The sequence below is a fragment of the Phyllobates terribilis genome, unplaced genomic scaffold (genome assembly GCF_046119375.1).
Source record: "Phyllobates terribilis strain yellow unplaced genomic scaffold, ASM4611937v1 Scaffold_3__8_contigs__length_932513732, whole genome shotgun sequence".
Taxonomy (NCBI): domain Eukaryota; kingdom Metazoa; phylum Chordata; class Amphibia; order Anura; family Dendrobatidae; genus Phyllobates; species Phyllobates terribilis.
This window is the reverse complement of record NW_027362763.1, coordinates 856388703-856403340: the sequence shown is the minus strand read 5'-3', so window position 1 is coordinate 856403340 and position 14638 is coordinate 856388703. Positions and strand designations below refer to the sequence as shown.

General features: G+C 54.0%; 33 non-coding genes across 33 annotated transcripts; all 33 read right to left on the bottom strand.

The window, feature by feature from the left end:
• Window positions 1-76: 76 nt before the first annotated feature.
• Window positions 77-192, bottom strand: LOC141260019 (U5 spliceosomal RNA). Its single transcript, XR_012318781.1, has one exon. It is a non-coding gene; the product is annotated as a U5 spliceosomal RNA (small nuclear RNA).
• Window positions 193-524: 332 nt separating this feature from the next.
• On the bottom strand, window positions 525-640 carry LOC141260289 (U5 spliceosomal RNA). The gene has a single exon (XR_012319046.1). It is a non-coding gene; the product is annotated as a U5 spliceosomal RNA (small nuclear RNA).
• A 332-nt stretch (window positions 641-972) lies between these two features.
• On the bottom strand, window positions 973-1088 carry LOC141259967 (U5 spliceosomal RNA). The gene has a single exon (XR_012318731.1). It is a non-coding gene; the product is annotated as a U5 spliceosomal RNA (small nuclear RNA).
• A 332-nt stretch (window positions 1089-1420) lies between these two features.
• On the bottom strand, window positions 1421-1536 carry LOC141259794 (U5 spliceosomal RNA). The gene has a single exon (XR_012318562.1). It is a non-coding gene; the product is annotated as a U5 spliceosomal RNA (small nuclear RNA).
• A 332-nt stretch (window positions 1537-1868) lies between these two features.
• On the bottom strand, window positions 1869-1984 carry LOC141260307 (U5 spliceosomal RNA). The gene has a single exon (XR_012319064.1). It is a non-coding gene; the product is annotated as a U5 spliceosomal RNA (small nuclear RNA).
• A 308-nt stretch (window positions 1985-2292) lies between these two features.
• On the bottom strand, window positions 2293-2408 carry LOC141260338 (U5 spliceosomal RNA). The gene has a single exon (XR_012319095.1). It is a non-coding gene; the product is annotated as a U5 spliceosomal RNA (small nuclear RNA).
• Window positions 2409-2740: 332 nt separating this feature from the next.
• LOC141260095 (U5 spliceosomal RNA) lies at window positions 2741-2856 on the bottom strand. Its single transcript, XR_012318855.1, has one exon. It is a non-coding gene; the product is annotated as a U5 spliceosomal RNA (small nuclear RNA).
• A 332-nt stretch (window positions 2857-3188) lies between these two features.
• On the bottom strand, window positions 3189-3304 carry LOC141260092 (U5 spliceosomal RNA). Its single transcript, XR_012318852.1, has one exon. It is a non-coding gene; the product is annotated as a U5 spliceosomal RNA (small nuclear RNA).
• A 332-nt stretch (window positions 3305-3636) lies between these two features.
• Window positions 3637-3752, bottom strand: LOC141259726 (U5 spliceosomal RNA). The gene has a single exon (XR_012318496.1). It is a non-coding gene; the product is annotated as a U5 spliceosomal RNA (small nuclear RNA).
• Window positions 3753-4084: 332 nt separating this feature from the next.
• On the bottom strand, window positions 4085-4200 carry LOC141259835 (U5 spliceosomal RNA). The gene has a single exon (XR_012318603.1). It is a non-coding gene; the product is annotated as a U5 spliceosomal RNA (small nuclear RNA).
• A 332-nt stretch (window positions 4201-4532) lies between these two features.
• Window positions 4533-4648, bottom strand: LOC141260140 (U5 spliceosomal RNA). The gene has a single exon (XR_012318899.1). It is a non-coding gene; the product is annotated as a U5 spliceosomal RNA (small nuclear RNA).
• Window positions 4649-4980: 332 nt separating this feature from the next.
• Window positions 4981-5096, bottom strand: LOC141260157 (U5 spliceosomal RNA). Its single transcript, XR_012318916.1, has one exon. It is a non-coding gene; the product is annotated as a U5 spliceosomal RNA (small nuclear RNA).
• A 332-nt stretch (window positions 5097-5428) lies between these two features.
• On the bottom strand, window positions 5429-5544 carry LOC141260270 (U5 spliceosomal RNA). The gene has a single exon (XR_012319028.1). It is a non-coding gene; the product is annotated as a U5 spliceosomal RNA (small nuclear RNA).
• A 332-nt stretch (window positions 5545-5876) lies between these two features.
• On the bottom strand, window positions 5877-5992 carry LOC141260544 (U5 spliceosomal RNA). The gene has a single exon (XR_012319291.1). It is a non-coding gene; the product is annotated as a U5 spliceosomal RNA (small nuclear RNA).
• A 307-nt stretch (window positions 5993-6299) lies between these two features.
• On the bottom strand, window positions 6300-6415 carry LOC141260353 (U5 spliceosomal RNA). Its single transcript, XR_012319110.1, has one exon. It is a non-coding gene; the product is annotated as a U5 spliceosomal RNA (small nuclear RNA).
• Window positions 6416-6747: 332 nt separating this feature from the next.
• On the bottom strand, window positions 6748-6863 carry LOC141260585 (U5 spliceosomal RNA). Its single transcript, XR_012319328.1, has one exon. It is a non-coding gene; the product is annotated as a U5 spliceosomal RNA (small nuclear RNA).
• Window positions 6864-7195: 332 nt separating this feature from the next.
• Window positions 7196-7311, bottom strand: LOC141260102 (U5 spliceosomal RNA). Its single transcript, XR_012318861.1, has one exon. It is a non-coding gene; the product is annotated as a U5 spliceosomal RNA (small nuclear RNA).
• A 332-nt stretch (window positions 7312-7643) lies between these two features.
• On the bottom strand, window positions 7644-7759 carry LOC141260531 (U5 spliceosomal RNA). The gene has a single exon (XR_012319279.1). It is a non-coding gene; the product is annotated as a U5 spliceosomal RNA (small nuclear RNA).
• A 332-nt stretch (window positions 7760-8091) lies between these two features.
• On the bottom strand, window positions 8092-8207 carry LOC141260146 (U5 spliceosomal RNA). Its single transcript, XR_012318905.1, has one exon. It is a non-coding gene; the product is annotated as a U5 spliceosomal RNA (small nuclear RNA).
• A 332-nt stretch (window positions 8208-8539) lies between these two features.
• LOC141260892 (U5 spliceosomal RNA) lies at window positions 8540-8655 on the bottom strand. Its single transcript, XR_012319609.1, has one exon. It is a non-coding gene; the product is annotated as a U5 spliceosomal RNA (small nuclear RNA).
• Window positions 8656-8987: 332 nt separating this feature from the next.
• Window positions 8988-9103, bottom strand: LOC141260189 (U5 spliceosomal RNA). The gene has a single exon (XR_012318948.1). It is a non-coding gene; the product is annotated as a U5 spliceosomal RNA (small nuclear RNA).
• Window positions 9104-9435: 332 nt separating this feature from the next.
• LOC141260135 (U5 spliceosomal RNA) lies at window positions 9436-9551 on the bottom strand. The gene has a single exon (XR_012318894.1). It is a non-coding gene; the product is annotated as a U5 spliceosomal RNA (small nuclear RNA).
• A 332-nt stretch (window positions 9552-9883) lies between these two features.
• LOC141261044 (U5 spliceosomal RNA) lies at window positions 9884-9999 on the bottom strand. Its single transcript, XR_012319754.1, has one exon. It is a non-coding gene; the product is annotated as a U5 spliceosomal RNA (small nuclear RNA).
• Window positions 10000-10332: 333 nt separating this feature from the next.
• LOC141260378 (U5 spliceosomal RNA) lies at window positions 10333-10448 on the bottom strand. The gene has a single exon (XR_012319134.1). It is a non-coding gene; the product is annotated as a U5 spliceosomal RNA (small nuclear RNA).
• A 332-nt stretch (window positions 10449-10780) lies between these two features.
• On the bottom strand, window positions 10781-10896 carry LOC141260204 (U5 spliceosomal RNA). The gene has a single exon (XR_012318963.1). It is a non-coding gene; the product is annotated as a U5 spliceosomal RNA (small nuclear RNA).
• A 332-nt stretch (window positions 10897-11228) lies between these two features.
• Window positions 11229-11344, bottom strand: LOC141260613 (U5 spliceosomal RNA). Its single transcript, XR_012319355.1, has one exon. It is a non-coding gene; the product is annotated as a U5 spliceosomal RNA (small nuclear RNA).
• Window positions 11345-11676: 332 nt separating this feature from the next.
• Window positions 11677-11792, bottom strand: LOC141260106 (U5 spliceosomal RNA). Its single transcript, XR_012318865.1, has one exon. It is a non-coding gene; the product is annotated as a U5 spliceosomal RNA (small nuclear RNA).
• A 332-nt stretch (window positions 11793-12124) lies between these two features.
• Window positions 12125-12240, bottom strand: LOC141260536 (U5 spliceosomal RNA). Its single transcript, XR_012319283.1, has one exon. It is a non-coding gene; the product is annotated as a U5 spliceosomal RNA (small nuclear RNA).
• Window positions 12241-12571: 331 nt separating this feature from the next.
• Window positions 12572-12687, bottom strand: LOC141259793 (U5 spliceosomal RNA). The gene has a single exon (XR_012318561.1). It is a non-coding gene; the product is annotated as a U5 spliceosomal RNA (small nuclear RNA).
• Window positions 12688-13019: 332 nt separating this feature from the next.
• On the bottom strand, window positions 13020-13135 carry LOC141260051 (U5 spliceosomal RNA). The gene has a single exon (XR_012318813.1). It is a non-coding gene; the product is annotated as a U5 spliceosomal RNA (small nuclear RNA).
• A 332-nt stretch (window positions 13136-13467) lies between these two features.
• LOC141260229 (U5 spliceosomal RNA) lies at window positions 13468-13583 on the bottom strand. The gene has a single exon (XR_012318988.1). It is a non-coding gene; the product is annotated as a U5 spliceosomal RNA (small nuclear RNA).
• Window positions 13584-13914: 331 nt separating this feature from the next.
• On the bottom strand, window positions 13915-14030 carry LOC141260292 (U5 spliceosomal RNA). The gene has a single exon (XR_012319049.1). It is a non-coding gene; the product is annotated as a U5 spliceosomal RNA (small nuclear RNA).
• Window positions 14031-14362: 332 nt separating this feature from the next.
• LOC141260050 (U5 spliceosomal RNA) lies at window positions 14363-14478 on the bottom strand. The gene has a single exon (XR_012318812.1). It is a non-coding gene; the product is annotated as a U5 spliceosomal RNA (small nuclear RNA).
• Window positions 14479-14638: the final 160 nt, after the last annotated feature.

Genomic DNA, 14638 nt, shown 5'->3' with positions numbered 1-14638 from the left:
CCCAACCAACCACAGGATTCAGTCTCCCACTGAAAGCCCACCCCCGACTCATTCTGTTGTTCAACCAAATGAAGGAAGCCCCAGCAAGCTGGAGCATGCAAAAATTGCCACAAAACTCAGTTTTGCTCCTCTCCACAGAAATCTTTAGTAAAAGGCGAAAGATTTTTACGTTCTGAAGAGAAGCCAGAGTATACTGGGCAAGGGCCTCCTCCCGACCTACCGCCATGGCCGCAGGCCTCCCTTGGCCCAGGGAGACCACCTAGAAGAGGCTGTGGCCTTTGGGGATGGAAAAACAAAAAGGGCAACACACAGCCAGCCGGGCGACAGCCCATCATCTTCCATAGGCTGCTCCATGTTCTGGTCCATCCTGCTGCCAGAGCGTCACTTACACTTCCATCTCCCCAGAAGAGGGCTGTCCATGGCCACAATATTCAAATGAGGGCCACCTCCCAACCAACCACAGGATTCAGTCTCCCACTGAAAGCCCACCCCCCACTCATTCTGTTGTTCAACCAAATGAAGGAAGCCCCAGCAAGCTGGAGCATGCAAAAATTGCCACAAAACTCAGTTTTGCTCCTCTCCACGGAAATCTTTACTAAAAGGCGAAAGATTTTTACGTTCTGAAGAGAAGCCAGAGTATACTGGGCAAGGGCCTCCTCCCGACCTACCGCCATGGCCGCAGCCCTCCCTTGGCCCAGGGAGACCACCTAGAAGAGGCTGCGGCCTTTGGGGATGGAAAAACAAAAAGGGCAACACACAGCCAGCCGGGCGACAGCCCATCATCTTCCATAGGCTGCTCCATGTTCTGGTCCATCCTGCTGCCAGAGCGTCACTTACACTTCCAGCTCCCCAGAAGGAGGCCGTCCATGGCCACAATATTCAAATGAGGGCCACCTCCCAACCAACCACAGGATTCAGTCTACCACTGAAAGCCCACCCCCCACTCATTCTGTTGTTCAACCAAATGAAGGAAGCCCCAGCAAGCTGGAGCATGCAAAAATTGCCACAAAACACAGTTTTGCTCCTCTCCACGGAAATCTTTAGTAAAAGGCGAAAGATTTTTACGTTCTGAAGAGAAGCCAGAGTATACTGGGCAAGGGCCTCCTCCCGACCTACCGCCATGGCCGCAGCCCTCCCTTGGCCCAGGGAGACCACCTAGAAGAGGCTGCGGCCTTTGGGGATGGAAAAACAAAAAGGGCAACACACAGCCAGCCGGGCGACAGCCCATCATCTTCCATAGGCTGCTCCATGTTCTGGTCCATCCTGCTGCCAGAGCGTCACTTACACTTCCCGCTCCCCAGAAGGGGGCAGTCCATGGGCTCAATATTCAAATGAGGGCCACCTCACAACCAACCACAGGAGTCAGTCTCCCACTGAAAGCCCACCCCCCACTCATTCTGTTGTTGAACCAAATGAAGGAAGCCCCAGCAAGCTGGAGCATGCAAAAATTGCCACAAAACTCAGTTTTGCTCCTCTCCACGGAAATCTTTAGTAAAAGGCGAAAGATTTTTACATTCTGAAGAGAAGCCAGAGTATACTGGGCAAGGGCCTCCTCCCGACCTACCGCCATGGCCGCAGCCCTCCCTTGGCCCAGGGAGACCACCTAGAAGAGGCTGCGGCCTTTGGGGATGGAAAAACAAAAAGGGCAACACACAGCCAGCCGGGCGACAGCCCATCATCTTCCATAGGCTGCTCCATGTTCTGGTCCATCCTGCTGCCAGAGCGTCACTTACACTTCCCGCTCCCCGGAAGGGGGCCGTCCATGGCCACAATATTCAAATGAGGGCCACCTCCCAACCAACCACAGGAGTCAGTCTCCCACTGAAAGCCCACCCCCCACTCATTCTGTTGTTCAACCAAATGAAAGAAGCCCCAGCAAGCTGGAGCATGCAAAAATTGCCACAAAACTCAGTTTTGCTCCTCTCCACGGAAATCTTTAGTAAAAGGCGAAAGATTTTTACATTCTGAAGAGAAGCCGGAGAATACTGGGCAAGGGCCTCCTCCCGACCTACCACCATTGCCGCAGCCCTCCCTTGGCCCAGGGAGACCACCTAGAAGAGGGTGCGGCCTTTGGTGATGGAAAAACAAAAAGGGCAACACACAGCCAGCCGGGCGACAGCCCATCATCTTCCATCCTGCTGCCAGAGCATCACTTACACTTCCCGCTCCCCGGAAGGAGGCCGTCCATGGCCACAATATTCAAATGAGGACCACCTCACAACCAACCACAGGAGTTAGTCTCCCACTGGAAGCCCACCCCCCACTCATTCTGTTGTTCAACCAAATGAAGAAAGCCCCAGCAAGCTGGAGTATGCAAAAATTGCCACAAAACTCAGTTTTGCTCCTCTCCACGGAAATCTTTAGTAAAAAGCAAAAGATTTTTACGTTCTGAAGAGAAGCCAGAGTATACTGGGCAAGGGCCTCCTCCCGACCTACCGCCATGGCCGCAGCCCTCCCTTGGCCCAGGGAGACCACCTAGAAGAGGCTGCGGCCTTTGGGGATGGAAAAACAAAAAGGGCAACACACAGCCAGCCGGGCGACAGCCCATCATCTTCCATAGGCTGCTCCATGTTCTGGTCCATCCTGCTGCCAGAGCGTCACTTACACTTCCCGCTCCCCGGAAGGGGGCCGTCCATGGCCACAATATTCAAATGAGGGCCACCTCCCAACCAACCACAGGAGTCAGTCTCCCACTGAAAGCCCACCCCCCACTCATTCTGTTGTTCAACCAAATGAAAGAAGCCCCAGCAAGCTGGAGCATGCAAAAATTGCCACAAAACTCAGTTTTGCTCCTCTCCACGGAAATCTTTAGTAAAAGGCGAAAGATTTTTACGTTCTGAAGAGAAGCCGGAGAATACTGGGCAAGGGCCTCCTCCCGACCTACCGCCATTGCCGCAGCCCTCCCTTGGCCCAGGGAGACCACCTAGAAGAGGGTGCGGCCTTTGGTGATGGAAAAACAAAAAGGGCAACACACAGCCAGCCGGGCGACAGCCCATCATCTTCCATAGGCTGCTCCATGTTCTGGTCCATCCTGCTGCCAGAGCATCACTTACACTTCCCGCTCCCCGGAAGGAGGCCGTCCATGGCCACAATATTCAAATAAGGGCCACCTCACAACCAACCACAGGAGTTAGTCTCCCACTGAAAGCCTACCCCCCACTCAATCTGTTGTTCAACCAAATGAAGAAAGCCCCAGCAAGCTGGAGTATGCAAAAATTGCCACAAAACTCAGTTTTGCTCCTCTCCACGGAAATCTTTAGTAAAAGGCAAAAGATTTTTACGTTCTGAAGAGAAGCCGGAGTATACTGGGCAAGGGCCTCCTCCCGACCTACCGCCATGGCCGCAGCCCTCCCTTGGCCCAGGGAGACCACCTAGAAGAGGCTGCGGCCTTTGGGGATGGAAAAACAAAAAGGGCAACACACAGCCAGCCGGGCGACAGCCCATCATCTTCCATAGGCTGCTCCATGTTCTGGTCCATCCTGCTGCCAGAGCGTCACTTACACTTCCAGCTCCCCAGAAGGGGGCCGTCCATGGCCACAATATTCAAATGAGAGCCACCTCCCAACCAACCACAGGATTCAGTCTCCCACTGAAAGCCCACCCCCCACTCATTCTGTTGTTCAACCAAATGAAGGAAGCCCCAGCAAGCTGAAGCATGCAAAAATTGCCACAAAACTCAGTTTTGCTCCTCTCCACGGAAATCTTTAGTAAAAGGCGAAAGATTTTTACGTTCTGAAGAGAAGCCAGAGTATACTGGGCAAGGGCCTCCTCCCGACCTACCGCCATGGCCGCAGCCCTCCCTTGGCCCAGGGAGACCACCTAGAAGAGGCTGCGGCCTTTGGGGATGGAAAAACAAAAAGGGCAACACACAGCCAGCCGGGCGACAGCCCATCATCTTCCATAGGCTGCTCCATGTTCTGGTCCATCCTGCTGCCAGAGCGTCACTTACACTTCCAGCTCCCCAGAAGGGGGCCGTCCATGGCCACAATATTCAAATGAGGGCCACCTCCCAACCAACCACAGGATTCAGTCTCCCACTGAAAGCCCACCCCCCACTCATTCTGTTGTTCAACCAAATGAAGGAAGCCCCAGCAAGCTGGAGCATGCAAAAATTGCCATAAAACTCAGTTTTGCTCCTCTCCATGGAAATCTTTAGTAAAAGGCGAAAGATTTTTACGTTCTGAAGAGAAGCCAGAGTATACTGGGCAAGGGCCTCCTCCCGACCTACCGCCATGGCCGCAGCCCTCCCTTGGCCCAGGGAGACCACCTAGAAGAGGCTGCGGCCTTTGAGGATGGAAAAACAAAAAGGGCAACACACAGCCAGCCGGGCGACAGCCCATCATCTTCCATAGGCTGCTCCATGTTCTGGTCCATCCTGCTGCCAGAGCGTCACTTACACTTCCAGCTCCCCAGAAGGGGGCCGTCCATGGCCACAATATTCAAATGAGGGCCACCTCCCAACCAACCACAGGATTCAGTCTCCCACTGAAAGCCCACCCCCCACTCATTCTGTTGTTCAACCAAATGAAGGAAGCCCCAGCAAGCTGGAGCATGCAAAAATTGCCACAAAACTCAGTTTGGCTCCTCTCCACGGAAATCTTTAGTAAAAGGCGAAAGATTTTTACGTTCTGAAGAGAAGCCAGTGTATACTGGGCAAGGGCCTCCTCCCGACCTACCGCCATGGCCGCAGCCCTCCCTTGGCCCAGGGAGACCACCTAGAAGAGGCTGCGGCCTTTGGGGATGGAAAAACAAAAAGGGCAACACACAGCCAGCCGGGCGACAGCCCATCATCTTCCATAGGCTGCTCCATGTTCTGGTCCATCCTGCTGCCAGAGCGTCACTTACACTTCCAGCTCCCCAGAAGGGGGCCGTCCATGGCCACAATATTCAAATGAGGGCCACCTCCCAACCAACCACAGGATTCAGTCTCCCACTGAAAGCCCACCCCCCACTCATTCTGTTGTTCAACCAAATGAAGGAAGCCCCAGCAAGCTGGAGCATGCAAAAATTGCCACAAAACTCAGTTTTGCTCCTCTCCACGGAAATCTTTAGTAAAAGGCGAAAGATTTTTACGTTCTGAAGAGAAGCCAGAGTATACTGGGCAAGGGCCTCCTCCCGACCTACCGCCATGGCCGCAGCCCTCCCTTGGCCCAGGGAGACCACCTAGAAGAGGCTGCGGCCTTTGGGGATGGAAAAACAAAAAGGGCAACACACAGCCAGCCGGGCGACAGCCCATCATCTTCCATAGGCTGCTCCATGTTCTGGTCCATCCTGCTGCCAGAGCGTCACTTACACTTCCAGCTCCCCAGAAGGGGGCCGTCCATGGCCACAATATTCAAATGAGGGCCACCTCCCAACCAACCACAGGAGTCAGTCTCCCACTGAAAGCCCACCCCCCACTCATTCTGTTGTTCAACCAAATGAAAGAAGCCCCAGCAAGCTGGAGCATGCAAAAATTGCCACAAAACTCAGTTTTGCTCCTCTCCACGGAAATCTTTAGTAAAAGGCGAAAGATTTTTACGTTCTGAAGAGAAGCCGAAGAATACTGGGCAAGGGCCTCCTCCCGACCTACCGCCATTGCCGCAGCCCTCCCTTGGCCCAGGGAGACCACCTAGAAGAGGGTGCGGCCTTTGGTGATGGAAAAACAAAAAGGGCAACACACAGCCAGCCGGGCGACAGCCCATCATCTTCCATAGGCTGCTCCATGTTCTGGTCCATCCTGCTGCCAGAGCATCACTTACACTTCCCGCTCCCCGGAAGGAGGCCGTCCATGGCCACAATATTCAAATGAGGGCCACCTCACAACCAACCACAGGAGTTAGTCTCCCACTGAAAGCCCACCCCCCACTCATTCTGTTGTTCAACCAAATGAAGGAAGCCCCAGCAAGCAGGAGCATGCAAAAATTGCCACAAAACTCAGTTTTGCTCCTCTCCACGGAAATCTTTAGTAAAAGGCGACAGATTTTTAGGTTCTGAAGAGAAGCCAGAGTATACTGGGCAAGGGCATCCTCCCGACCTACCGCCATGGCCGCAGCCCTCCCTTGGCCCAGGGAGACCACCTAGAAGAGGCTGCGGCCTTTGGGAATGGAAAAACAAAAGGGGCAACACACAGCCAGCCGGGCGACAGCCCATCATCTTCCATAGGCTGCTCCATGTTCTGGTCCATCCTGCTGCCAGAGCATCACTTACACTTCCCGCTCCCCGGAAGGGGGCCGTCCATGGCCACAATATTCAAATGAGGGCTACCTCCCACTGAAAGCCCACCACCCACTCATTCTGTTGTTCAACCAAATGAAGGAAGCCCCAGCAAGCTGGAGCATGCAAAAATTGCCACAAAACTCAGTTTTGTTCCTCTCCACGGAAATCTTTAGCAAAAGGCGAAAGATTTTTACGTTCTGAAGAGAAGCCAGAGTATACTGGGCAAGGGCCTCCTCCCGACCTACCGCCATGGCCGCAGCCCTCCCTTGGCCCAGGGAGACCACCTAGAAGAGGGTGCGGCCTTTGGGGATGGAAAAACAAAAAGGGCAACACACAACCAGCCGGGCGACAGCCCATCATCTTCCATAGGCTGCTCCATGTTCTGGTCCATCCTGCTGCCAGAGCGTCACTTACACTTCCCGCTCCCCGGAAGAGGGCCGTCCATGGCCACAATATTCAAATGAGGGCCACCTCCCAACCAACCACAGGAGTCAGTCTCCCACTGAAAGCCCACCCCCCACTCATTCTGTTGTTCAACCAAATGAAGGAAGCCCCAGTAAGCTGGAGCATGCAAAAATTGCCACAAAACTCAGTTTTGCTCCTCTCCACGGAAATCTTTAGTAAAAGGCGAATGATTTTTACGTTCTGAAGAGACGGCAGAGAATACTAGGCCAGGGCCTCCTCCCGACCTACCGCCATGGCTGCAGCCCTCCCTTGGCCCAGGGAGACCACATAGAAGAGGGTGCGGCCTTTGAGGATGGAAAAACAAAAAGGGCAACACACAGCCAGCCGGGCGACAGCCCATCATCTTCCATAGGCTGCTCCATGTTCTGGTCCATCCTGCTGCCAGAGCGTCACTTACACTTCCAGCTCCCCAGAAGGGGGCCGTCCATGGCCACAATATTCAAATGAGGGCCACCTCCCAACCAACCACAGGATTCAGTCTCCCACTGAAAGCCCACCCCCCACTCATTCTGTTGTTCAACCAAATGAAGGAAGCCCCAGCAAGCTGGAGCATGCAAAAATTGCCACAAAACTCAGTTTTGCTCCTCTCCACGGAAATCTTTAGTAAAAGGCGAAAGATTTTTACGTTCTGAAGAGAAGCCAGTGTATACTGGGCAAGGGCCTCCTCCCGACCTACCGCCATGGCCGCAGCCCTCCCTTGGCCCAGGGAGACCACCTAGAAGAGGCTGCGGCCTTTGGGGATGGAAAAACAAAAAGGGCAACACACAGCCAGCCGGGCGACAGCCCATCATCTTCCATAGGCTGCTCCATGTTCTGGTCCATCCTGCTGCCAGAGCGTCACTTACACTTCCAGCTCCCCAGAAGGGGGCCGTCCATGGCCACAATATTCAAATGAGGGCCACCTCCCAACCAACCACAGGATTCAGTCTCCCACTGAAAGCCCACCCCCCACTCATTCTGTTGTTCAACCAAATGAAGGAAGCCCCAGCAAGCTGGAGCATGCAAAAATTGCCACAAAACTCAGTTTTGCTCCTCTCCACAGAAATCTTTAGTAAAAAGTGAAAGATTTTTACGTTCTGAAGAGAAGCCAGAGTATACTGGGCAAGGGCCTCCTCCCGACCTACCGCCATGGCCGCAGCCCTCCCTTGGCCCAGGGAGACCACCTAGAAGAGGCTGCGGCCTTTGAGGATGGAAAAACAAAAAGGGCAACACACAGCCAGCCGGGCGACAGCCCATCATCTTCCATAGGCTGCTCCATGTTCTGGTCCATCCTGCTGCCAGAGCGTCACTTACACTTCCCGCTCCCCAGAAGGGGGCCGTCCATGGGCTCAATATTCAAATGAGGGCCACCTCACAACCAACCACAGGAGTCAGTCTCCCACTGAAAGCCCACCCCCCACTCATTCTGTTGTTCAACCAAATGAAGGAAGCCCCAGCAAGCTGGAGCATGCAAAAATTGCCACAAAACTCAGTTTTGCTCCTCTCCACGGAAATCTTTAGTAAAAGGCGAAAGATTTTTACGTTCTGAAGAGAAGCCAGAGTATACTGGGCAAGGGCCTCCTCCCGACCTACCGCCATGGCCGCAGCCCTCCCTTGGCCCAGGGAGACCACCTAGAAGAGGCTGCGGCCTTTGGGGATGGAAAAACAAAAAGTGCAACACACAGCCAGCCGGGCGACAGCCCATCATCTTCCATAGGCTGCTCCATGTTCTGGTCCATCCTGCTGCCAGAGCGTCACTTACAATTCCAGCTCCCCAGAAGGGGGCCGTCCATGGCCACAATATTCAAATGAGGGCCACCTCCCAACCAACCACAGGATTCAGTCTCCCACTGAAAGCCCACCCCCCACTCATTCTGTTGTTCAACCAAATGAAAGAAGCCCCAACAAGCTGGAGCATGCAAAAATTGCCACAAAACTCAGTTTTGCTTCTCTCCACGGAAATCTTTAGTAAAAGGCGAAAGATTTTTACGTTCTGAAGAGAAGCCAGAGTATACTGGGCAAGGGCCTCCTCCCAACCTACCGCCATGGCCGCAGCCCTCCCTTGGCCCAGGGAGACCACCTAGAAGAGGGTGCGGCCTTTGGGGATGGAAAAACAAAAAGGGCAACACACAGCCAGCCGGGCGACAGCCCATCATCTTCCATAGGCTGCTCCATGTTCTGGTCCATCCTGCTGCCAGAGCGTCACTTACACTTCCCGCTCCCCGGAAGGGGGCCGTCCATGGCCACAATATTCAAATGAGGGCCACCTCCCAACCAACCACAGGAGTCAGTCTCCCACTGAAAGCCCACCCCCCACTCATTCTGTTGTTCAACCAAATGAAGAAAGCCCCAGCAAGCTGGAGCATGCAAAAATTGCCACAAAACTCAGTTTTGCTCCTCTCCACGGAAATCTTTAGTAAAAGGCGAAAGATTTTTACATTCTGAAGAGAAGCCAGAGAATACTGGGCAAGGGCCTCCTCCCGACCTACCGCCATGGCCGCAGCCCTCCCTTGGCCCAGGGAGACCACCTAGAAGAGGGTGCGGCCTTTGGTGATGGAAAAACAAAAAGGGCAACACACAGCCAGCCGGGCGACAGCCCATCATCTTCCATAGGCTGCTCCATGTTCTGGTCCATCCTGCTGCCAGAGCGTCACTTACACTTCCCGCACCCCGGAAGGGGGCCGTCCATGGCCACAATATTCAAATGAGGGCCACCTCCCAACCAACCACAGGAGTCAGTCTCCCACTGAAAGCCCACCCCCCACTCATTCTGTTGTTCAACCAAATGAAGGAAGCCCCAGCAAGCTGGAGCATGCAAAAATTGCCACAAAACTCAGTTTTGCTCCTCTCCACGGAAATCTTTAGTAAAAGGCGAAAGATTTTTACGTTCTGAAGAGAAGCCAGAGTATACTGGGCAAGGGCCTCCTCCCGAATTACCGCCATGGCCGCAGCCCTCCCTTGGCACAGGGAGACCACCTAGAAGAGGGTGCGGCATTTGGGGATGGAAAAACAAAAAGGGCAACACACAGCCAGCCGGGCGACAGCCCATCATCTTCCATAGGCTGCTCCATGTTCTGGTCCATCCTGCTGCCAGAGCGTCACTTACACTTCCCGCTCCCCGGAAGGGGGCCGTCCATGGCCACAATATTCAAATGAGGGCCACCTCCCAACCAACCACAGGAGTCAGTCTCCCACTGAAAGCCCACCCCCCACTCATTCTGTTGTTCAACCAAATGAAGGAAACCCCAGCAAGCTGGAGTATGCAAAAATTGCCACAAAACTCAGTTTTGCTCCTCTCCACGGAAATCTTTAGTAAAAGGCGAAAGATTTTTACGTTCTGAAGAGAAGCCAGAGTATACTGGGCAAGGGCCTCCTCCCGAATTACCGCCATGGCCGCAGCCCTCCCTTGGCACAGGGAGACCACCTAGAAGAGGGTGCGGCATTTGGGGATGGAAAAACAAAAAGGGCAACACACAGCCAGCCGGGCGACAGCCCATCATCTTCCATAGGCTGCTCGATGTTCTGGTCCATCCTGCTGCCAGAGCGTCACTTACACTTCCCGCTCCCCGGAAGGGGGCCGTCCATGGCCACAATATTCAAATGAGGGCCACCTCCCAACCAACCACAGGAGTCAGTCTCCCACTGAAAGCCCACCCCACACTCATTCTGTTGTTCAACCAAATTAAGAAAAACCCCAGCAAGCTGGAGTATGCAAAAATTGCCACAAAACTCAGTTTTGCTCCTCTCCACGAAAATCTTTAGTAAAAGGCGAAAGATTTTTAAGATCTGAAGAGAAGCCAGAGTATACTGGGCAAGGGCCTCCTCCCGACCTACCGCCATGGCCGCAGCCCTCCCTTGGCCCAGGGAGACCACCTAGAAGAGGCTGCGGCCTTTGGGGATGGAAAAACAAAAAGGGCAACACACAGCCAGCCGGGTGACAGCCCATCATCTTCCATAGGCTGCTCCATGTTCTGGTCCATCCTGCTGCCAGAGCGTCACTTACACTTCCCGCTCCCCAGAAGGGGGCCGTCCATGACCACAATATTCAAATGAGGGCCACCTCACAACCAACCACAGGAGTCAGTCTCCCACTGAAAGCCCACCCCCCACTCATTCTGTTGTTCAACCAAATGAAGGATGCTCCAGCAAGCTGGAGCATGCAAAAATTGCCACAAAACTCAGTTTTGCTCCTCTCCACAGAAATCTTTAGTAAAAGGCGAAAGATTTTTACGTTCTGAAGAGAAGCCAGAGTATACTGGGCAAGGGCCTCCTCCTGACCTACCGCCATGGCCGCAGCCCTCCCTTGGACCAGGGAGACCACCTAGAAGAGGGTGCGGCCTTTGGGGATGGAAAAACAAAAAGGGCAACACACAGCCAGCCGGGCGACAGCCCATCATCTTCCATAGGCTGCTCCATGTTCTGGTCCATCCTGCTGCCAGAGCGTCACTTACACTTCCTGCTCCCCGGAAGGGGGCCGTCCATGGCCACAATATTCAAATGAGGGCCACCTCCCAACCAACCACAGGAGTCAGTCTCCCACTGAAAGCCCACCCCCCACTCATTCTGTTGTTCAACCAAATGAAGGAAGCCCCAGCAAGCTGGAGCATGCAAAAATGGCCTCAAAACTCCGTTTTGCTCTTCTCCACGGAAATCTTTAGTAATATTCGAAAGATTTTTACGTTCTGAAGAGAAGCCAGAGTATACTGGGCAAGGGCCTCCTCCCGACTTACCGCCATGGCCGCAGCCCTCCCTTGGCCCAGGGAGACCACCTAGAAGAGGGTGCGGCCTTTGGTGATGGAAAAACAAAAAGGGCAACACACAACCTGCCGGGCGACAGCCCATCATCTTCCATAGGCTGCTCCATGTTCTGGTCCATCCTGCTGCCAGAGCGTCACTTACACTTCCTGCTCCCCGGAAGGGGGCCGTCCATGGCCACAATATTCAAATGAGGGCCACCTCCCAACCAACCACAGGAGTCAGTCTCCCACTGAAAGCCCACCCCCCACTCATTCTGTTGTTCAACCAAATGAAGGAAGTCCCAGCAAGCTGGAGCATGCAAAAATTGCCACAAAACTCAGTTTTGCTCCTCTCCACGGAAATCTTTAGTAAAAGGCGAAAGATTTTTACATTCTGAAGAGAAGCCAGAGTATACTGGGCAAGGGCCTCCTCCCGACCTACCGCCATGGCCGCAGCCCTCCCTTGGCCCAGGGAGACCACCTAGAAGAGGGTGCGGCCTTTGGGGATGGAAAAACAAAAAGGGCAACACACAGCCAGCCGGGCGATAGCCCATCATCTTCCATAGGCTGCTCCATGTTCTGGTCCATCCTGCTGCCAGAGCGTCACTTACACTTCCCGCTCCCCAGAAGGGGGCCGTCCATGGCCACAATATTCAAATGAGGGCCACCTCACAAGCAACCACAGGAGTCAGTCTCCCACTGAAAGCCCACCCCCCACTCATTCTGTTGTTGAACCAAATGAAGGAAGCCCCAGCAAGCTGGAGCATGCAAAAATAGCCACAAAACTCAGTTTTGCTCCTCTCCACGGAAATTTTTAGTAAAATGCGAAAGATTTTTACGCTCTGAAGAGAAGCCAGAGTATACTGGGCAAGGGCCTCCTCCCGACCTACCGCCATGGCCGCAGCCCTCCCTTGGCCCAGGGAGACCACCTAGAAGAGGGTGCGGCCTTTGGGGATGGAAAAACAAAAAGGGCAACACACAGCCAGCCGGGCGACAGCCCATCATCTTCCATAGGCTGCTCCATGTTCTGGTCCATCCTGCTGCCAGAGCGTCACTTACACTTCCCGCCCCCGGAAGGGGGCCATCCATGGCCACAATATTCAAATGAGGGCCACCTCCCAACCAACCACAGGAGTCAGTCTCCCACTGAAAGCCCACCCCCCACTCATTCTGTTGTTCAACCAAATGAAGGAAGCCCCAGCAAGCTGGAGCATGCAAAAATTGCCACAAAACTCAGTTTTGCTCCTCTCCACGGAAATCTTTAGTAAAAGGCGAAAGATTTTTACATTCTGAAGAGAAGCCAGAGTATACTGGGCAAAGACCTCCTCCCGACCTACCGCCATGGCCGCAGCCCTCCCTTGGCCCAGAGAGACCACCTAGAAGAGGGTGCGGCCTTTGGGGATGGAAAAACAAAAAGGGCAACACACAGCCAGCCGGGCGACAGCCCATCATCTTCCATAGGCTGCTCCATGTTCTGGTCCATCCTGCTGCCAGAGCGTCACTTACACTTCCCGCTCACCAGAAGGGGGCCGTCCATGGCCACAATATTCAAATGAGGGACACCTCCCAAACAACCACAGGAGTCAGTCTCCCACTGAAAGCCCACCCCCCACTCATTCAGTTGTTCAACCAAATGAAGGAAGCCCCAGCAAGCTGGAGCATGCAAAAATTGCCACAAATCTCAGTTTTGCTCCTCTCCACGGAAATCTTTAGTAAAAGACGAAAGATTTTTACGTTCTGAAGAGAAGCCAGAGAATACTGGGCAAGGGCCTCCTCCCGACCTACCGCCATGGCCGCAGCCCTCCCTTGGCCCAGAGAGACCACCTAGAAGAGGGTGCGGCCTTTGGTGATGGAAAAACAAAAAGGGCAACACACAGCCAGCCGGGCGACAGCCCATCATCTTCCATAGGCTGCTCCATGTTCTGGTCCATCCTGCTGCCAGAGTGTCACTTACACTTCCCGCTCCCCGGAAGGGGGCCGTCCATGGCCACAATATTCAAATAAGGACCACCTCCCAACCAACCACAGGAGTCAGTATCCCACTGAAAGCCCACCCACCACTCATTCTGTTGTTCAACCAAATGAAGGAAGCCCCAGCAAGCTGGAGCATGCAAAAATTGCCACAAAACTCAGTTTTGCTCCTCTCCACGGAAATCTTTAGTAAAAGGCGAAAGATTTTTACGTTCGGAAGAGAAGCCAGAGTTTACTGTGCAAGGGCCTCCTCCCGACCTACCGCCATGGCCGCAGCCCTCCCTTGGCCCAGGGAGACCACCTAGAAGAGGGTGCGGCCTTTGGGGATGGAAAAACAAAAAGGGCAACACACAGCCAGCCGGGCGACAGCCCATCATCTTCCATAGGCTGCTCCATGTTCTGGTCCATCCTGCTGCCAGAGTGTCACTTACACTTCCCGCCCCCGGAAGGGGGCCGTCCATGGCCACAATATTCAAATGAGGGCCACCTCCCAACCAATCACAGGAGTCAGTCTCCCACTGAAAGCCCACCCCCCACTCATTCTGTTGTTCAACCAAATGAAGGAAGCCACAGCAAGCTGGAGCATGCAAAAATTGCCACAAAACTCAGTTTTGCTCCTCTCCACGGAAATCTTTAGTAAAAGGCGAAAGATTTTTACATTCTGAAGAGAAGCCAGAGTATACTGGGCAAAGACCTCCTCCCGACCTACCGCCATGGCCGCAGCCCTCCCTTGGCCCAGAGAGACCACCTAGAAGAGGGTGCGGCCTTTGGGGATGGAAAAACAAAAAGGGCAACACACAGCCAGCCGGGCGACAGCCCATCATCTTCCATAGGCTGCTCCATGTTCTGGTCCATCCTGCTGCCAGAGCGTCACTTACACTTCCCGCTCACCAGAAGGGGGCCGTCCATGGCCACAATATTCAAATGAGGGACACCTCCCAAACAACCACAGGAGTCAGTCTCCCACTGAAAGCCCACCCCCCACTCATTCAGTTGTTCAACCAAATGAAGGAAGCCCCAGCAAGCTGGAGCATGCAAAAATTGCCACAAATCTCAGTTTTGCTCCTCTCCACGGAAATCTTTAGTAAAAGACGAAAGATTTTTACGTTCTGAAGAGAAGCCAGAGAATACTGGGCAAGGGCCTCCTCCCGACCTACCGCCATGGCCGCAGCCCTCCCTTGGCCCAGAGAGACCACCTAGAAGAGGGTGCGGCCTTTGGTGATGGAAAAACAAAAAGGGCAACACACAGCCAGCCGGGCGACAGCCCATCATCTTCCATAGGCTGCTCC